A 20,762-nucleotide genomic window follows, 5' to 3' on the forward strand; every position below is an offset into this window, starting at 1 on the left:
AGTGGTGCAACATTGATGCTGCTTTGTGATGTCACACGCTATTTTCACACACACACAAACGGTTTTTACAAGCAAGTGCAGGGATTTGCAGGCCAAGATATCGTCAGGTTCTCCAAGTATGGGGATGAGAGAGGGTGACGTCACTGAACGATATATATCATTCAGTGTGGGTGCTCAATGTGGTTAATGACATTGAGCACATCACTGCCGGGGAAACACTAGACGATATCGCTCATGGAGCATATGCCTAGTGGGTACCCGCCTTTAGCTCCCTCTGAATGGACAAATTAGATGGAACAGAGGGGGTCATTCAGACCCGCTCGCGAGTGCAGGACGCTCGCAAGCGGGTCGATGTTGCCCCACTGCGCATGCGCACGATGGAGGGAGCTCCGTCGTGCGCATGCGCGAGACCCGGATAGCGAAGGGCTCTCCGTCGCCCCGGGTCTCGCACCAAAGGGGGCGTGCTGTCGATGTTGATTGACAGCATGCCCCCTTTGGTGGGCGTGCCGGGGGCGTGGCTGCCAGACGGAGGCGTTCCCATGGGAACGCCTACCGTCTGAAACCGGCCCCACTGACATCACTAGGGATGTCAGTGGGAGTGATTTTGGGTCTGATAGAGCCAAAATCACGCCAGGGCTTGCGGCAGCGAGACCCTACCGCAGGGTCTCCATCGCAAGCCCGATGGTCGCGATGGTCTTGACCATCGCGACCATCATCATGGACGCTCGCATAAGCTGTGGGTGGTGACCCACAGCTATGCGAGTGTCCAGGAGGACGCTCCATATTCATGGAGGAGGGCCCTGATTCAGAGCGAGTGCTCTGGTCAGGCTGTTCTTTGCAGTATGAATGACCCCAGTTACTCTATGGGGCATATACAATTTCGGCGCAAGAAAAGCAAAAATCCCGCACCCGCAGGGTTTTCCTGCAGGTCCGGGATTTTTGCTATTGTATTAGGAGCGGGGTTTTCTATTTTTGAGTGCTGGGAGGCTTTTTTTGTGCACCTCCAGAGCACGACCAATTTTTCCTAAAATCCATAATTTGAGGAAAAATCGTCGGGAAATGCTCTGGGACCCCGACGGCACCCCTCTTAATGACTAATTAAGCAAATGGAAGTTTTCAATTAGCTTAGTCAGTAATTACTCACCTTCCAAAGTGCTGTCTTCTGCATACAGCGGTGGGACCCAGGCCCTCATTCAGAGCCGGACGCAAGTGGCCGTTCGTACGTTCGGCGTACGTACTGAAATATGTTAATTTAAGCGCTCGCTCGTAATTTCGAACGCAGCTAAACTTCCTCCCCAAAGTCTACCGACCCCTCCTCTAACTAACGAGCGTGCCAAATAGCGAGCGTACATCCCCAATGTGGCTTGCAGGGAACGCACGCACAAGTACAAACCGGAAGTGGGCCTGTCAGATTCCGATTACCTGCTCCTTTATTCTGCCTACCTCCCTCAATCGTATCATGCCAATCAATATATCAATTAGCTTAATTGCTCGTCAATTTTTTATTTTTTTTTGACACAATGCAATAAACTTTACTCTTGTCCGTGATGGTGTTTACCCGCAGAATACGTACGGCTTAAACATTCGCTTTTCTTTGTCAAAATACATGTTTGAGGCAATTATCCATTTGTTTTCTTTGTTTTTACCCACGCATATTTTACTGGGTTAATTTCTTTATTTCAATTTGCTTACGCATGTCACTGCATTAAGCCTATCATAACTCTCAAGAGATTTGTGGCCCTGTCGAACACATGACTCATACACTAACCAATAGAATTGGTCCTGTTAATTACCCAAATACATTAGCCAATCAAATTTTTTTTCTGGTCTTTATTAAAATTGTTTTATTAAAAATACGCCATTGCCATCATGAGAGCCTCGGCATTCACCAGGCGCGAGCTCATGGTCTTAACCGAGGTGATGGACAGGCGGATCACCAGCCAGCCTCCCCCCATCACCAATCGGGAAAAGCGTTCCACATATGTGGAGGTACGTGCCCGCCTGCGTTCCTTCGGCTCACGCCGCCAGATCGGCCAGCTGGAGCGCAGGTGGTCCGACCTGCAACGGCGGACGCCCCGCTTGCTGGCATGCAGATAGCGGAAAGTACTTTTTTTGACTGTGGTTTTCATGTTTATGTTTGTGGCCCTAACTGCATGTGCATGTTTTCATGTATGGCCTATTTATTATTTGTACTCATATCTGCATGTGCATGTTTTCATGTATGGCCTATTTATTATTTGCACTCATATCTGCATGTGCATGTTTTCATGTATGGCCTATTTATTATTTGTACTCATATCTGCATGTGCATGTTTTCATGTATGGCCTATTTATTATTTGTACTCATATCTGCATGTGCATGTTTTCATGTATGGCCTATTTATTATTTGTACTCATATCTGCATGTGCATGTTTAAATTTTTTGGGGTTCAACAATTAGCGTTTAACAAGGTGATGTTCTAAACTAACCTCAATTTGTTTTCCATCATTTAGGGGCAGAGCGAAGACTACGGCGTCATCGCCGTCAAAGACGGCGGTCTCGGCCCCTCTCCCCAACCCCCAGCCAAACATCCTCTCCCCAAAATACCCTAAATTCCCCCTCCTCCCCAGCCTGCACAGACCCTGTCGCACATCCCTCTGTGCTACTTCCCCTCCATCCCAATTCCCCCTCCCCTCCAACCACCCCTCTCGTGACTACCCCCTCCCCGGAATCCATCATCACCCCTCCCACCTCGTTGGGGAATGTGGCCACCTCCGAGGAGGACGAGGGAGTTGGTTCTGGGCCAGCCGTCATTTTGAACGGTATGTTTCCCTTTTAACCTTTTTTGTGTTTTAAAATGTTTGGATCTAATCCTGTGTCTGTGCCTTTTCCTTTTTTTGGTTTGTCACAAGTTTGGGTAGATCTCTGTATGTCTTTACCTTTTACTGCTGATTTCCCCATACACATATCCCACATGGCAAAACAGTTTTGTTTTTTTTTTCAATTTTTGGGTGTCCATTTATGTGTCCTTTGGTTTTTTGGGTTAAATGTGCTTTTGGTCACACTATTGTCATTTTTGGATAGCTCTGTTTTGCTTGTTTTTTCTGGGTGTTTCATTAATTATGTATTAAGCCCCACACTTTTCTAACCCACAGAGGACCAGAGGCGTTTGGCGGACCTAGCCGGGTGCGTCCAAGTGATGCGGGGCCACGTGATCGGCCTGCTGGTGGTCCTTGACCGTATAGCTGGGATCCTGCGTCCATAATTTTCTATTTTACACCAAAATTATTTTTCATAATAAAAGAGTTAAAGTAATGGAGCGTACACACGGTCAGATTTGTCAGATGAACGACTGAACGATTGAACAATTTGAACAATTTGAACGATTTTACCAAAGTTTTGAACGATTTGAACGATTGAACGATTTTTGACTGCATTAAAATGAATGGAATCGTCCAAGTCTGACTGCAAACACATCAGATGTCAGATATCGTTATCTGACAAACGGGAACGCGCATCGTTGATCGTCCATCGTTCAGGCATGTCAGATACGAACGATTTTCCTTCAGATATGAACGACTGAACGATTTTTAAATCGTTATCGTTCATATCTGAAGGAAAAATCTGATCGTGTGTATACACCATTAGAGTTCAGTCTCATTCCTTGTCTCCAAATCTTAGATTGTTTACACTGACATAAGTAGACTCTTGCAGCAAGTATTTGCAACTAATGTCACTAAGATTGTGTGTTGTTGATTTTTAGAAAACAGCCACATGAAACAGCTAACAGTAACAATCGGCTTGGGGAAATTTTTTGGGTTACATTTTAGTACATTTTACATGTTCCAATTTTGGGGGCAACCTGCTTAGCCCGAGATTCCAAAGCATACTGATTGTACATAATACCTTTTGGTGTTTGTTTTGACCCAGAAAGCATATTTAAATTTTGGGCAAATTGCGACATTACAGGATTAACCCTTAAGCAATTTTAACGTGGGTGAACCTGGTTACACTTGCTTGCAATGTTCAAGAAATTTTGCAAAATTACACTCTCAAAAAATTTATTCCACACATAACTAAAATACCAAAGTGTTGGCTCACAAACAATACACACAGTGATAACAAAATGTACAACCCATCAAACACCATATGAAAAAAGTAAAGAAAAATCAAGAACTGGTTGACGAATGAGCATGCCAACATGATTCCACAAATGTTGCGTTGCAATATTGGGTCCAGAACATATATCCAATGTGTCCCCATGAAGGTTTGTTTTGTGTAGCAGGAAGAAGTCATCGTTTCAGTCCCAAAGATTATGAAATCAAACAGAAGATGGGAAATAATAAACAAATTAATTAGATGGTCTCCCAAAATCCTTACCACATTGTGTCAAAGAACTTCTTTTGTGCCAATAATTACCTAAAATATCTGGCCACCACATCATCGCGTATGGCCCCCCCACATACTGACCTCCGACCAACCTCGGGGAGGCCATCTTCAGGCAAGGCATCCTCTGGCTGCATTGGGACACCACTCCTTATGGCGATGTTGTGAAATATCCCACACAGGACCACAATTTTCGAAACCATATCCGGCAAATACATGAGCTCGCCACCAGAGCGGTGGAGGCATCTGAATCGGCCTTTTAAAAGGCCGATACAGCGCTCCACCACTTGCCTGGTGGCTGTAAGTGCGGAATTAAAATTACTTTGTGGCCCTGGTGTGGGAGCCAAATAAGGAGTGAGCAGCCAGGGCGTGCAAGGGTAGCCACTGTCTCCTGTGAAAAAGAAGTGACAACATCAGGAACACTGTGTATCAAGCTTAACATTGTTATGTACTAAAGGTCTCCACTTACCCAGAAGCCACGCATCACCAGCTTGTAGGTTGTTTAATTTGTGCCATATCCCTGATTGCCGGATGCCGAATGAGTCATGTGCACTTCCGGGTAATTTTGCATTCAGGGACAGGATCTGGAGGGAGGCATCACATACCACCATTACATTCAGGGAGTGATAATGTTTGCGGTTGCGAAAAATTGGCTCCAGCCGTGCTGGAGGCTGAAGTGGTATGTGAGTACCATCCACAACCCCTATGATGTGTGGGAAGCCAGCTATTTGGTAAAAATTGGCCTTGGCCACACTAAGGGCACCCATATCCAAAGGCATTTGAATAAAATGATGGAGGTGCTTGAAAAGGGCCTCCATCACTGCCCTCAGGATCCTGGAAAAGGAGGATTGGGAGATTCCCGCAACTATTCCCACAGTTGTTTGAAACGATCCTGAGGCACAGAAATGTAACACCGCCATAAATTGCGTAAGTGGTGGTATTGCTGTAGGACTGTCAATTTGACGTTCAAGATCACTCTCTATTAATGAGAGAGTGTCTATGATGATTTGGGGCGGAAGACGCTAGCGTCTTAACACCTCATCATCGGGCATTCCAAAAAGGGTGACACGTGTTCGATATATCTGGGGCCTTGCATGCCTACGATGCCTACGCCTGGGACGAGATTGAGGTTGGTCGGCTTCCGGGAGCATGGCCACAACAATCCGACCAAGATCAACCTGAAATGGCAAGAATTGAATGTAAGGTTTTTTTGCCCCCCAAAAATTGAAAATTAACTTATCTTTACGATACAATCCAATGATGCTTACATGCCGGGGTATTGTCATGATTTACCAAGCCTAAAATTATAAACAAACAAACAATGCATAAATTTAGGGTGGCCATTTAGGAATCTAAATTGGGTACAATACTAAACATAAAAGGGGATAAACACACATTTCGGCAAAGAGCAAAACGACAGTGCGCAGACTACCACAATTTGGGCCCCAAATTAAAAAAAAAAATCTAACGGTAAATCACAACCAATTTAACAACAGAAAATAACCAGCCAAAAATGCGCTAATTAGTATGCAATTACAATACAGAAAATAACCAGATAAAAATGCGCTAATTAGTTCGCAATTACAAGACAGAAATTAACCAGATAAAAATGCGCTAATTAGTACGCAATTACAAGACAGAAAATAACCAGATAAAAATGCGCTAATTAGTTTGCAATTACAATACAGAAAATAAGCAGATAAAAATGCGCAAATTAGTTCATACATTTAGGAATCACAAAACCAAAGGTTAAAACTGTAAGGTGAAACAAAGTTGCGTTAAACTAAACAGGAACATTTAATAAACAAGTGAAAAAACAAACTTACCAATAGAGGATATATAAGTCACCGGATAAAAAGGTCGTTGGGGCAGAGCCAAAAGAAACCTACCAAAGGAGAATTGGAAAAAAATGAGCGAACAAAATTTATCAAAAAAAAGGATACACAAAGTGAACAAAAGGAAGACGGCCAAAAACTTACCAAAAAATGACACGACAAATAAAACAAACACACCAAAAAAAGCGAACAGAAAGAAAATCTCCAAAAATACACACAGAAAAAAACGCCAAACACCGCCAAATACAATTCCCGCCAACAATCCACTCCGACCAACGTAACCTCCAACAACCAACACCCGCCACCTCGACTCGAGACGCCCAAAGCCATAAATAGTGTTTATTTTCCCGCGCAAATTAAGGAGGGATCATAGAAACGCACAATCAACGATGCGGACGAAAAATAAGGACGCATGTATAAATACGTCACGACCCAAAAAAAAGTTCTGGTGTATTTCTTGTTTGGATGTAAGAAATGGCTACAGACCAGGGAAACAATGGCCAAGAGTCGGCCTGAAAGTTTTTCAGGCATTTCCAAACAAGGATTATTTGGGAACATAATATAGTGAAAGTTTGCAAGCTTAAATTTCTCAACGTTTAAACAAATAGGTGAGGAGGATGACATGGAAGAGGCTGCTGGGCCCAGTATTCCGGGCAAAGCAGGGAAAAAGAAAAGGCAGCCACAATTCACAAGAAACGAGATGGAGGTTTTGGTTCAGAAGTGTGTGGACATCCTGCCACAGGAAGACAGGAATATGGGTGCAAGCCAGAAGTGGAGAATGTGGGAGGAGATAGCCAGTGCTGTCAATAGGGTGGGTGATTATGTCCGTCTAGCCCGGGATGTCAAACGGCGGTAAGTAAAAACTTGACCCCCCTAAAACCCAAAACAAAAAAAATGCAGGAATAATGGTTACTTATTCACCCACAGATGGCAAGACTTCAAATATCGCCTGAAACAAAAAATGGCAGACAGGGCTAGGCATGCAAGGGGGACAGGTGGGGGTCCCACCCCTGTGTCATTGGAGTTGAATGATTTGGAAGAGCTGGCACAGGGGTGTGTGCAGGCTGTGGAGGTGTTTGGCGTGTCCAACATGGATACGGACATGCCAGACTTTGCGGCTCCTCATGTATTCCCAGGTAAATATTGTGATGTAACCAACTCTGAAATGTTATTGTGCCAATATGTAGATTCTAATGTGACTCTTTTCGCATTTTTCTCACAGAGACACAGGCGGATTAGTCTGCTCCAGAGGGGAGCCTTGGCCGCAGAATTTCTGCTGGCTCTGCAGGGGAGGAACCAGTACATCCGGCTGAGGACCCTGCAGAAGCCAGTCCAGGGCAATCCCCCTCGCAGGCAGTGGCACTCCTCACAGAACTCAATTTTAAATCGGATTTCCATACGGAGATTCTGCAGAGGATGGACGCCAGTCTGCTACGGGTGGCTGAGACCCTGGAGCAAAATGCTGCGGCCAACGTGACCATTGGTCAGGCCCTGGCGGAAAATACCAGGGCCAACATCCGCATCGCCAATGCCCTGGAGCAGCTTGTTCGCCAGCACATGGTGGAGCCGACCTCCCTTCCTGCCGGAACATCAGGATCCTCCACCTCTGGCACAACATCAGCCAATCCTCCAAATGTGCCTTGCCCTGTGCCTAGTCCAGAGGCCACAACATCTGCCTCTGGACAGGCCAGCCCCATGACATCCCGGACCCGGTCTGGCGCCCACCCTCCCCCAGCCAAACGGGGGAAAAAACGTTGACAGCACTGGCTACTTTTCCCACACTCCTTCTGTGCTTGCCCCATATTCCTTTCTGGCCAAAACTTCCCTCTCCTTTCTTGTGAATTGTTTTTAATTTTTTGTTTTAAGTTTCCATACCTTTGATGTTTGGCCCAATTATAATTTTTATTGGAATAACACTGGCCAAAAAGTTTGGGCCAAAAATGGTCCAGAAAATGTTTTTATTTTCAAATAAATTTTTTAAAAATGTTCAACATTGTATTCTGACATTATTTTATAAATGGTTTAGAGTTAATCCTGGCCCACAAGGCAAAAACGACCTCCCCCAAAAAAAAAAAAATGTTGTAAAAAAAAGGGCTCTTTAAGGAACACTTTAAAAATTACATAACGATGCAAATTCTCCTGACCAAAGCAAAATGGTAAAATACACACAAACATGATGACATTATTGTTACAATAGGACAAAAACAAAATTCAAACAAAAAAAAACATAACTACAAATGTACGCTAATTGATTGTGTAATCCAGAAATTAGCAGCTATGATTTCCACCTGCGTACGGTTTTGTGCTAACCAAAAAAACTCTTTTCAAAACACATTACAAGCTGGTTTTCAATTCAAAGTTGATTGTTTTTCTGACAAGCCGTGATTAATCGATGAAACATCGTGGAGGCCCGGGACGGAGGACAAGGCCATCGCCAATGTGGTCGACTTGGTACGAACACATTTGACGTTCGCATCAGATAATGTATGTATGCCCCAAAAACGCCTCGCCACGCCTGCGTTTTTCCATCTCCACCCCCGTCAACGCCCAAAAACGGCCTGTTCTGTCAATCACATTGGACATGTCACTTCCTGTTCGCAATTTGACGAACGAGACAAAAAAAGCTCGCAATATGCCGTACGCACATGCGCAGTGTTACACCGAGGCATGCACGGTTTCTCAACATCGGAACGCAACGAGCGTACTGCTGTTAACGAGCGGCTCTGAATGAGGGCCCCAGTCTCCTGCAGCAGCGGTATGTCAGTGTGTGTGTGTATGAGTGAGGGTGTGACTGTGTGTGTGTGTGTCCCCAAGTGTATGTATGCCCCCCAGTAATGGGCGCTGGGAGAACTACATATCACAGCAGCCCTTATACCTCCCAGCAGCCCCCTCTTCAGTGAGAAGATGGAGGGGAGGCCACCGGGAGCCACAGAGACCACCGGAGACCCCCGGGCAGGAGTAGATTTTTATTTTTATTTTTTTTGCGGCGCGGGAGTTTCGGAGCTGAAAACCCCGCGACTACTTTTTTTCTAATTGGATACCACAGATATCGGCAGCGCGCATACCCGCGGTAATACAAAATTGGGCTCAAGGTTTTTTTGCTCGCTAAACCTCGCGCTCAATTGAATATGCCCCTATGGACACCCCTTGCAAAATTAAAAAGTCCATTTTGCAGGGCAGCATTTGGAAGGACATTCAGCAGCTCCCTGTATAACATTGGATGCGCCATTTTCCTGATCCTAAACTGTTGTCGGTTGGACTCTGGAGAGTCTGACTCAGAGATGTGCGCTAATGCCACCGCAGCTGCAAATGTGTACGCAGCGGCTGTGCGGTAGTATGCAAATGTCACAGCCGCCGGGATTGGTATCGAGACGTCCACCGGCGACTTCGCAAATTCAAGTGACAGCGTACAAAGACTCAGAATCGGTCACAGAGCAGTTGATTATAAGACTTCTCAGTAACCCTACGGTCGCGCAGAATGGCCGGCGGGACTGAGACGCCGGAGTCATTGCTACTACGTACGGTATAGCAGCCGCAGGCTGAGAACGTCATCGGTAATGAAACACGTGCAGTGCAACTCAAGATGTATGCCTAGACCGCCGATAATCGCTTAACTGCGTAAACATCAGCATCACGTCCATCTCCTAATCGTGCCCGTGATAGACGCTTTCCCTATTTTCACTACATGCATTTCCAGCCAGACCAAGAACCTTAATAATAAGACTAGAGTGATTCTCCAGGACTATGGCACGTATCTATAAATGCCAACAATTGTGTATTTGTGCAGACAGGAGAGCTTTGCAGGAGACAGGAGAGCTTTGCAGATCTGACCTTTTGAAAACGTCCCTCATAAATCTATATTGGTGATTAAGTGGATGTTTGTTTTTGATAAATAAAGGTACTTGTGTGCTTTACGGACTCGTTGCAGAGAGAACCCAAGTATCCTACACGCATTATTATTATCAATCATGGTAATGCCTAAATCCCCTTCAAGGAGACATCACTAGCCAGTGTCCAGCATCATTCCCTACCATCCACGTGGGCATAGAGAGCGAATATAACCTTGTGGCGAGAGTATAGAGCCACCAGGCCGAAGCGCTAGTCCGCGAGCAGACAACTTTCTTCTTTAGGTGGGGACAACTTTCGGTACTTGTGTACGTAAAGTACAAGTACCATTTAAAACATTCATTGGGTTCTCTCTGCAATGAGGGCCTAATTCAGAGCCGGACGCTCTGACCAGAGCGCTCGCTCTGAATCAGGGCCCTCCTACCTAAACTTGGAGCGGCCTCTTGGACGCTCGCATAGCTGTGGGTTACCACCCACAGCCTATGCGAGCGTCCATGATGATGGTCGCGCTGGTCAAGACCATCGCGGCCATGGGGCTTGCGACGAGACCCTGCGGTAAGGTCTCGGTGACCGCAAGCCCTGAAGTGATTTTGGCTCTATCAGAGCCAAAATCACTCCCACTGACATCACTAGCCTCTTACACACACTGCCCCCATAGCCTCTTACACACACTGCCCCCATAGGCTCTTACACCACTGCCCCCATAGCCTCTTACACACACTGCCCCATAGCCTCTTACACACACTGCCCCATAGCCTCTTACACACACAGCCCCATAGCCTCTTACACACACTGCCCCATAGCCTTACACACACTGCCCCCATAGCCTCTTACACACACTGCCCCATAGCCTCTTACACACACTGCCCCATAGCCTCTTACACACACTGCCCCATAGCCTCTTACACACACTGCCCCCATAGCCTTTTACACACACTGCCCCCATAGCCTCTTACACACACTGCCCCCATAGCCTCTTACACACACTGCCCCATAGCCTCTTACACACACTGCCCCATAGCCTCTTACACACACAGCCCCATAGCCTCTTACACACACTGCCCCATAGCCTCTTACACACACAGCCCCATAGCCTCTTACACACACTGCCCCATAGCCTCTTACACACACTGCCCCATAGCCTCTTACACACACAGCCCCATAGCCTCTTACACACACTGCCCCATAGCCTCTTACACACACTGCCCCCATAGCCTCTTACACATACTGCCCCCATAGCCTCTTACACACACTGCCCCCATAGCCACATACACACTGCCCCCATAGTCTCTTACACACACTCTGAATCAGGGCCCTCCTACCTAAACTTGGAGCTGCCTCTTGTTACCACCCACAGCTTATGCGAGCGTCCATGATGATGGTCACGCTGGTCAAGACCATCGCGACCATGGGGCTTGCGACGAGACTCTGCAGTAGGGTCTCGGTGACCGCAAGCCCTGGAGTGATTTTGGCTCTATCAGAGCCAATATCACTCCCACTGACATCACTAGTGATGTCAGTGGGGCCGGACCCAGACGGTAGGCGTTCCCATGGGAACGCCTCCGTCTGGAAGCCACGCCCCTGGCACGCCCACCAAAGGGGGCGTGCTGTCAATCAACATCGCCTTTGGTGCGAGACCTGGAGCGACGGCTTCCCCGTCGCTCCCCGGGTCTCGCGCATGCGCACGACGTAGATCCCTCCGTCGTGCGCATGCGCACTAGGGCACCATCGACCCGCTTGCGAGCGCTCAGCGCTCGCGAGCGGGTCTGAATCAGGCCCTGAGTCCGTAAAGTACACAAGTACCATTTAAAACATTCATTGGGTTCTCTCTGGAATGAAGGCCTGATTCAGAGCTGCTCGCTAGATGAGATCGCTCGCTCCCAGCGTATGCAAATCCAGCGCACGCCCAGTAAGTCAAGGCATTAGCACGCCCACTATGTCTTGGTAAGCGATCACTTTGTGTATGCAGACGCCCACCAGCCATTCATAAGACGTCCACTTGCGCACGTCATCTCCTGGAAGTGCATGAAAACATTGGTACATCGAGCAAGCAGTGTGATCAGTTCAGTGTGAAATACAACCAGGTGACGTGTACAATGACGCTGCCTGTTAATTATGCACGCCTATGAAACGGCGTTGAAACACACAGGCACGCCTGCGTTCTTACCTCCTCTCCCCCGTTTCTAGTGGTCTGCCCCTTTACCACCCACAAACAGTCTCTCCTGTCACTCATTCAACTGGGCTCTCTATGCTGGGCGAGCGAGCGCTTCCCAATCTTTCGCAGTGGTTTGCGCACGCGCATTGCGATACATACGCATGAGCAGAATGCAAATATCGGCCAGCTATGAGCGATGGCATCCTAGTGAGGTCTGAATCAGGTCCTGAGTACGTAAAGTACACAAGTACCTAAATAAATATATTCCATACACATTGGGCGACCACTCGATATGCCGGCTTCCGCCGCATAGCGCAGCATGGTATCGTCAGCCTCATCGCCTGATTTTACTGCACTTACTGTGCAAAAGATCAGACGATGAGGCTGACGACCCCACGGGAGCACGCACTACACGATGAAGTGCATACACACTGCACAATATTAACGATTTGTCGTTCTATTGCGTCGGAATCGGGCAAATCCTTAACAGTATCGTGTAATGTGTACCCAGCTTTAGGAAGGCGCAATGATACAGATGGAGCACAGGGCCTGATTCAGGCCCGGTCGCAAGCGCTGTGCGCTCGCAACCGGGTCGATGGTGGCCCAGAGCGCATGAGCACGACGGAGCCGGCTCCGTCATGCGCATGCCCGAGATCCGGATAGCAATGGGCACTCCATCGCTCCGGGTCTCGCAACAAAGGGGGCGTGCTGTCGATGTTGAGTGACAGCGCGCCCCCTTTGGTGGGCGGGCTGGGGGAGTGGCTGCCCAAACGGAGACGTTCCCATGTGAACTCCTCCGTCTGGGGCCGGCCCCACTTACATCACGAGTGATGTCAGTGGGAGAGATTTCGGCTCTGTTAGAGCCGAAATCTCTCTGGGGCTTGCGGCAACAAGACCCTACCACAAGGGTCTCGTCGCAAGCCCGATGGTCGCGATGGTCTTGACCATCGCGACCATCTTCCTGGCCGCTCGCTATAGCTGTGGGTGGTCACCAACAGCTACTGTATGCGAGTGGCCAGGAGGCCGTTCAAAGAAAAAAATAGCCCGGCCCTGATTCAGAGCGAGCGCTCTGCCAGAGCAAGCGGCTCTGAATCAGGGCCACAGGGCCTGATTCAGAGCCGCTCGTAAGCGTCCGCTCGTTCGTTCCGAGCGATGTTTGCACAACTGCGCATGCATACGGATCGTAATACGCATGCGCGAACCAGTCAGTGCGGCCGAAAATCGTTTGTTTGCTAAATAGCGAATGCCTGCTATTTTGTGACAGGAGGAGGCGTATGTGGGTGGTAACAGGGGAAGGTGCTTGAAACCGGGGAGTGGAGATCAGAACGCAGGCGTGCTTAAAGGTCAAAACGTGCGTTTTATGGGTGTGCATAATTAATACAGCAGCGTCATTGACCACGTCACTGGGTTATTTTATAGTCAGAACTGCTCGCAAGTTTGCGGTAGGAAAAACCAACCACAAGAATAGCGAGCAGTTCATACGCTGGTCGATGTACTCGATTAATCTAATAGCGGACATGACGTAGGATGCAAGTGGCCAGGGGGCGTAGTTTTCCAAAAAACGACCGCATGTTTTGTACGCTCGTTCAGACCTAGAGTCGTGAACAGACCGTAAAGAGCGAACGGTTCATTTGAATAGCCACCCCTTTTTTCTGAACGAGCAAGTGCAAATAGCGTCCGGCTCTGAATCAGGCCCACAGTTCTTTGGGATGAATGCATGGCTTAGCACAAATTAATCAGTGTGTTACTCGTGGTGTCATGGCTGGTTTTTGTTCCTGACACTTTCAGTATTGCTTGTGATTGCTTTGGGTGTGGATCATTAGAACTACAGTAAAAAGGTAGACAATACAAGTTAAGGCCCCCATACATCAGAGATTGATTGCAGCAATCATGCAATTTGCCATCGATTGTGTATAAAAATCTTTCCCTTTTTCAATTGATTGTGGCAATTCTGCAATAGATTGAAAAAGGGAAAGATTTTTATACACAATCAATTGCAAATTGCACGATTGCTGCAATCAATCTCTGATGTATGGGGGCCTTTAGACAGGCAATAGGTCGACAGGGTCTGAAGGTCGACACATTAAAGGTCGACTGGTAAGAAGTTCGACAGGGAAAGGTCAACAGGGTCATTATGTCGACACACTAAATGTCGACACAGACATGATCGACACATATTTTTTTCTTCTAGCCCTAATCTTCACCCTGACCCTCCCCTTGGTGTCTAACCCTAAACCTCCCTCCTGGTGCCTAACCCTAACCGTCGGGGTAAGTGCCTAACCCTAACAAAAAACAAACGTGTCGACCATTTCGTGTCAACCTAATGACCCGGGCCAACCTTTAGTGTGTCGACCTTCGGACCCTGTCGACCTTCAGACCCTGTCGATCTACTGCCTGCCTAACTTGTATTGTCTACCTAAACACTGTCTACCTTTTTACTGTAGACCTAATGACCGGATGCCGATTGTTTCTGTGCTCTTGATGCAAAGTGCAAAACCTTTGGAGGGTTGGGTACGGGATGCCGGCGCTCAGGATCCGGGCGGTCAAAATCACCATGCCAGCATCCCAACAGGGTTAAGATACCGACACCTGACAGTAGGTATTCGAACCTGTCCCTAACCCTCCCACCCTAGTGCCTAACCCACCCACCTTAGTGCCTTACCCTCCCCCTAGTTCCTAACCCTAACTATCCCTGTTCCCCCACTAATTACCTTTGGGATTCTAAGTGCTGGCATCCCATGTGCCGGTATTGTGACTGCATCCCCCTTTGCAATATGTAAGGCGCACAGAGTGCAATCAACACATACTGTGGGCCAAATGTAATAGGTAGTCTGTTTTGGTAAATTGCGAGTTTGGTGCTAAACTCGCAATTTTTCACAACCCTCCAATGTAATAGGGTGTCTGTTCACTAAAACTCGCATTTTTCAGAGTTACTAAAACTCTCCATTCTCAAACTCGCATCCAGATGTTTTCACATTGAAAACAATCAACTCGTCCAATGTAATAGAGTGTCTGTTTCAGACTCACAAAAAAAAGATTACCAAAAGTCCCCAAATAATAGACCTGCTTCAGGCTAGCGAGTATATCCTGAGCAGGTCAAATTAACACAGAAACATGCACATATCCATGAGATATGTACATGTTTCTGTGTGTACTTATGTTAAATGTTATAAAATAAAAAAAAATGACGTGCACCCCCTCTGCAAAAGCATAACCAGCCCCGGGCTTTATAAAGCCTGTTCTGGTTCTAAAAATACAGGGGCCAAAATGCATAGGGGGCCCCTGTATATTAAGAACCAGCACAGGGCTTTGTTGAGCTGGTCCTGGTTCTGGAAAATCAGGGGACAAAACGAGTAGGGGTCCCCTGAAAATTCCAGAACCAGCACCGAACTCTTTCTAGCAGGGGGATAATGCCACAGCCAGGGAAAACCTTTCACTGGTTTCCCCGGCCAAAGCATTATCCCTGACTGCAAGTCAGTCCAGGCCGGGGATCCCTGGGGAGTTGGGTACCCCCCCAATAAAGGGGTACCCCTCTCCAGGGCACCCCAGGCCTAGACTGATAGCCCGGGGCTATCCCCGGCACCCTAGGGCGGTGGGTGCCGGGTTAATAGTGTAAAGTGTAAAATTAAATTTACCATATTGTCTTTATTTGTAGAACCCCAAGTACCAGCAAGCCTCCCCTGCATGCTGGTATTTGGAGAACCACAAATACCAGCATGCGGGGCATTACGGGCCCGCTGGCACTTGTAGTTCCACAACTAAAGAAATACGTAAATAAACAAACTTACACCGTGAAAGTATAATTTTAATAAAACATACATGCACACTCACACTCACACATACTCACCTATTATCCGAAGTAATCCATAGGGGTGTACCTGAAAAAAAAATCCATACTCACCTCTCCTATGCGAAGATCACGTCCTCTTCTCCAAGTAGGCAATCCAGGGGTTAAAATAAAAAAACGCTAAAAACCCGATCCATGCTGACTGAGCAAAGGTATTTGTGTACACATACCTTTGCTCCGCGTAAATGACCGCTACATAGTAACAGCAAGATTAATTGATGTTAATCTTGTGGTTACATCAATGATACAATGCGACATTGTATCATTGATGTATCTACAAGATTAACATCAATTAATCTTGCGGTTACTATGTAGCGGCTCCCACCATAGACGGCTATGGGGATTTCTCACCATAGACGTCTATGGGAGACAGAGGTTGGCCGCATTCAGCTAATCAGGGAGCTGCTCCGACGGAGATGCTCCCTGATTGGCTGGCGGCCCCTGCACTGACGGGGCACACGTGTGCCCCGGTCATTTACGCGGAGCAAAGGTATGTGTACACACATACCTTTGCTCGGTCCGCATGGATCGGGTTTTTAGCGTTTTTTTGTTTTAACCCCTGGATTGCCTAATTGCAGAAGAGGACGTGATCTACGCATAGGAGAGGTGAGTATGGATTTTTTTTTTCAGGTACACCCCTATGGATTACTTCGGATACTAGGTGAGTATGTGTGAGTGTGAGTGTGCATGTTTGTTTTATTAAAATTATACTTTCACGGTGTAAGTTTGTTTATTTACGTATTTCTTTAGTTGTGCAACTACAAGTGCCAGCGGGCCCGTAATGCCCGCATGCTGGTATTTGTGGTTCTCCAAATACCAGCATGCAGGGGAGGCTTGCTGGTACTTGTGGTTCTACAAATAAAGACAATATGGTAAATTTTATTTTACACTTTACACTATCAACCCGGCACCCACCGCCCTAGGGTGCCGGGGATAGCCCCGGGCTATCAGTCTAGGCCTGGGGTGCCCTGGAGAGGGGTACCCCTTTATTGGGGGGGTACCCAACTCCCCAGGAATCCCCGGCCTGGACAGACTTGCAGTCAGGGATAATGCTTTGGCCGGGGAAACCGGTGAATGGTTTTCCCTGGCTGTGGCATTAGCCCCCTGCTAGAAAGAGTTTGGTGCTGGTTCTGGAATTTTCAGGGGACCCCTACTCGTTTTGTCCCCTGATTTTCCAGAACCAGCTCAACAAAGCCCTGTGCTGGTTCTTAATATACAGGGGCCCCCTACGCATTTGGGCCCCTGCATTTTTAGAACCAGAACAGGCTTTATAAAGCCCGGGGCTGGTTATGCTTTTGGGGAGGGGGTGCACGTTTTGTTTTTTTTAACACACACAGAAGCCATCACGGATCTCACTGATCCGTGATGGCTTCTCTAAAACTCGCACCTTTTAATGCTACTCGCATTAAAAGGTGTCAGTTTACATAGTCCTAAACTCGCCTGCACTCGCAAATGCAGTAGCCTCAAGCTGAAAAGTTCGCAGGCTATTGAATTTGCGAGTTTCAGTACAAACTCGCACTTTTTAAAAGTGCGAGAAAGTGCAAGTTTGTACTGTTACTAAAACTGACTACCTATTACATTTGGCCCTGTATGTCCATATTAACATTATATTTTAATATTATCTATACCACAGGTTCTCAAACTCGGTCCTCAGGACCCCAAACAGTGCATGTTTTCCAGGCCTCACAGAATCACAAGTGAGATATTATCTCCACCGGTGGATCTTTTAAAATGTGTCAATGAGTAATGAATACACATGTGCTTCTGCTGGGTGACCTGCAAAACGTGACCTGTGTGGGGTCCTGAGGACAGAGGAGCTCAATCAGATCCTCTCGCTAGGATGCGTTCGCTCGTAGCTGCTGATGGTTCGTATTGTGCGCATGCGTGCGCAAACCACTGCGAATGATCAGGAAGCGCTCGCTCGCTCAGCATAGACAGCCCAGTGGAATGAGTTACAGGAGAAGCCGTTTGTCGGTGGTAACAGGGGCAGGCAGTAGTGACGGGGGAGTGGAGGTGCGAACGCATGCGTGCCTGAGTGTCTCAACGCCGTTGCAGAGGCATGCATAATTAACAGGCAGAGTCATAGTACACGTCACTTGGTGGGATTTCACACTGAAGTGATCGCAGTGCTTGTGGCAGGGGATAGTCAACCTCAAGCGCTGCGATCACATCCGACGGTGCTCGATGTACCAATGGTTTCATGCACTTCCAGATGACGTGCGCAAGTGGGCGTCTTATGGCTGGCTAGTGGGCGTTTGCATACACAAAGTGATCGCTCGCCAAGACGTAGTGGGCGTGCTAATGCCTTGTCGTGCGATTGCCTGCCTTGCCGTCACTTAGCCGAATTTGCATATGCATCGAGCGAGCGTTCGCATCTAGTGAGAGCGTCTGAATGAGCTCCATAGTTTGAGAACCACTGATCTACACTAATATAATAAGAACGTTGTTGTCTGTCTGATTGTTCCAAGCTGGCACAAAAACTACTGAACCGAGTTTCATGAAAACTGCATCATTTTGTAGTGGAAAGCCCTAGAACTTTGTTTCGTCTCGATTTGTCAAGTTAAAGCTGAGCAATAACAAATTCAAAATGTATTGACATCATCAATGCAAGAGATAGGTGTGGCACCATGTGTTCGGCCGGCATGGCTGGGGGGAGAGGTGCTTTGTACCCGTGTTCACTTGAACAGGATAGGCTACATAGCAGTCTGTGCACAGGGCACACAGTGACATTGGTGTGAGTGGTGGGTGAATAGGATAGGCTACATAGCAGTCTGTGCACAGGGCACACAGTGACATTGGTGTGAGTGGTGGGGGAACAGGATAGGTTACATAGCAGTCTGTGCACAGAGCACACAGTGACATTGGTGTGAGTGGTGGGTGAATAGGATAGGCTACATAGCAGTCTGTGCACAGGGCACACAGTGACATGTAGCGTTCCCGCTAGGCTGTTTTAGCGGGGCGCCCTCCAGGAGGAGGGCAAAAAGCGCCCTGCCCTAACAGCCTGCGGGAGCCGTCCTCACCCGTGGGACGCAGTGTCCCGCGGGTGGAGAAACATGCGGTGACCCGGTCACCGCCGAATAGACGCCGGGCGCATGCGCCCGGCATCTATTCTCCCTGTCTGCAGGGCTTGGGGGCTGCCCGGCGTGTCCGTAAGTGCCGTGCACGCCCCCAAGAGTGACGAAAAGGGGACGCGTCTAATAGACACGCCCCCTTTTCCAATGACCACGCACCTTCTCGGGCGTGCGCACAGACATGCCCTCTCTAGCTCCAGCGCCCTGCCTCCCGCCGGAGCTAGAGGGAACACTAACATGGGTGTGAGTGGTGGGTGAATAGGATAGGCTACATATCAGTCTGTGCACAGGGCACACAGTGACATTGGTGTGAGATGTGTGTGAATAGGATAGGTTACATAGTCTGCAAAGGGCACACAGTCCCATTGGTGTGAGTGGTGGGTGAATAGGAGAGGCTACATAGCTGTTATGTTCTGGGTTGTTTGTGGACCCGGGGTGGTAGCAGGAGTGATCACAGAAGCAGATTTGAAAATAAAACTAGGATTTTTAATAAGTGCTTGAGTAGACATATAATGTGGCAGTAAATAAAAGTCCAGGAATAAATAAATGTGCACAAGAGTTCTGTGGTGGGAGTAAAAGGGTTAATGTCCAAGTAGAAACAATTAGGGCTGTCCAGGTGTGCAGGTAGTGAAACTGAAAATAATCAAGCCAGGTATGCAGGTAGTGAACTGAAAATAATCAAGCAAGGTATGCAGGTAGTGAACTGAAGCGCAGGATGTCAGCAGGCTCAGGCACTCAGGTATGGGCAAGGGTGATGGAGGAAGCGGGGTAGTCCAGTGGGAGCTAGGAGCTGACAGGCAGACTGGCAGACAGCAAATTCACAGGAACAGGAACAGGATAAGCACAGAGAACTCCCTCTCAGCTAGGCTGAGATACACGTTGCACTGGCAATGCAAGGGAGCTCTGAACACCCTTAAATCCCCAGTGCTCAGCCGTGACTGGTCAGAGAGAAGCATGTGACACAACAGGATAGGGCAACTAAGTCACCTGACCGGAGACAAGATGGCGGCGCACATGCCAGAACGGAACAGAAGCACCACCAGGCCTAACCAGACCAGAGTGACAGTATGCCCACATGGAACCACGCACAGCCAATGCTCCCCGCCAGGCACCAGTGCCACCGCCAGACGCCCCTCGCCATAGCGTACTCACAGGTATTACCCGTCGACTACCATGCTGAGAAACCCTGGTCGTGACAATAGCAGTCTGTGCACAGGGCACACAGTGACATTGGTGTGAGTGGTAGGTGAATAGGAGAGGTTACATAACAGTCTGTGCACAGGGCACACAGTGACATTGGAGTGAATGGTGGATGAATAGGATAGGCTACATAGCAGTCTGTGTACAGAGCACACAGTGACATTGGTGTGAGTGGTGGGTGAATAGGATAGGTTACATAGCAGTCTGTGCACAGGGCACACAGTGACATTGGTGTGAGTGGTGGGTGAATAGAATAGGTTACATAGCTGTCTGTGCACAGGGCACACAGTGACATTGGTTTGAGTGGTGGGTGAATAGGAGGCTACATAGCTGTCTGTGCACAGGGCACACAGTGACATTGGTTTGAGTGGTGGGTGAATAGGAGGCTACATAGCAGCCTGAGCACAGGGCACACAGTGACATTGGGGTGAGTGGTGGATGA

Source organism: Taudactylus pleione, unplaced genomic scaffold (assembly GCF_031769625.1).
Source record: "Taudactylus pleione unplaced genomic scaffold, aTauple2 ptg000662l, whole genome shotgun sequence".
Lineage (NCBI taxonomy): Eukaryota > Metazoa > Chordata > Amphibia > Anura > Myobatrachidae > Taudactylus > Taudactylus pleione.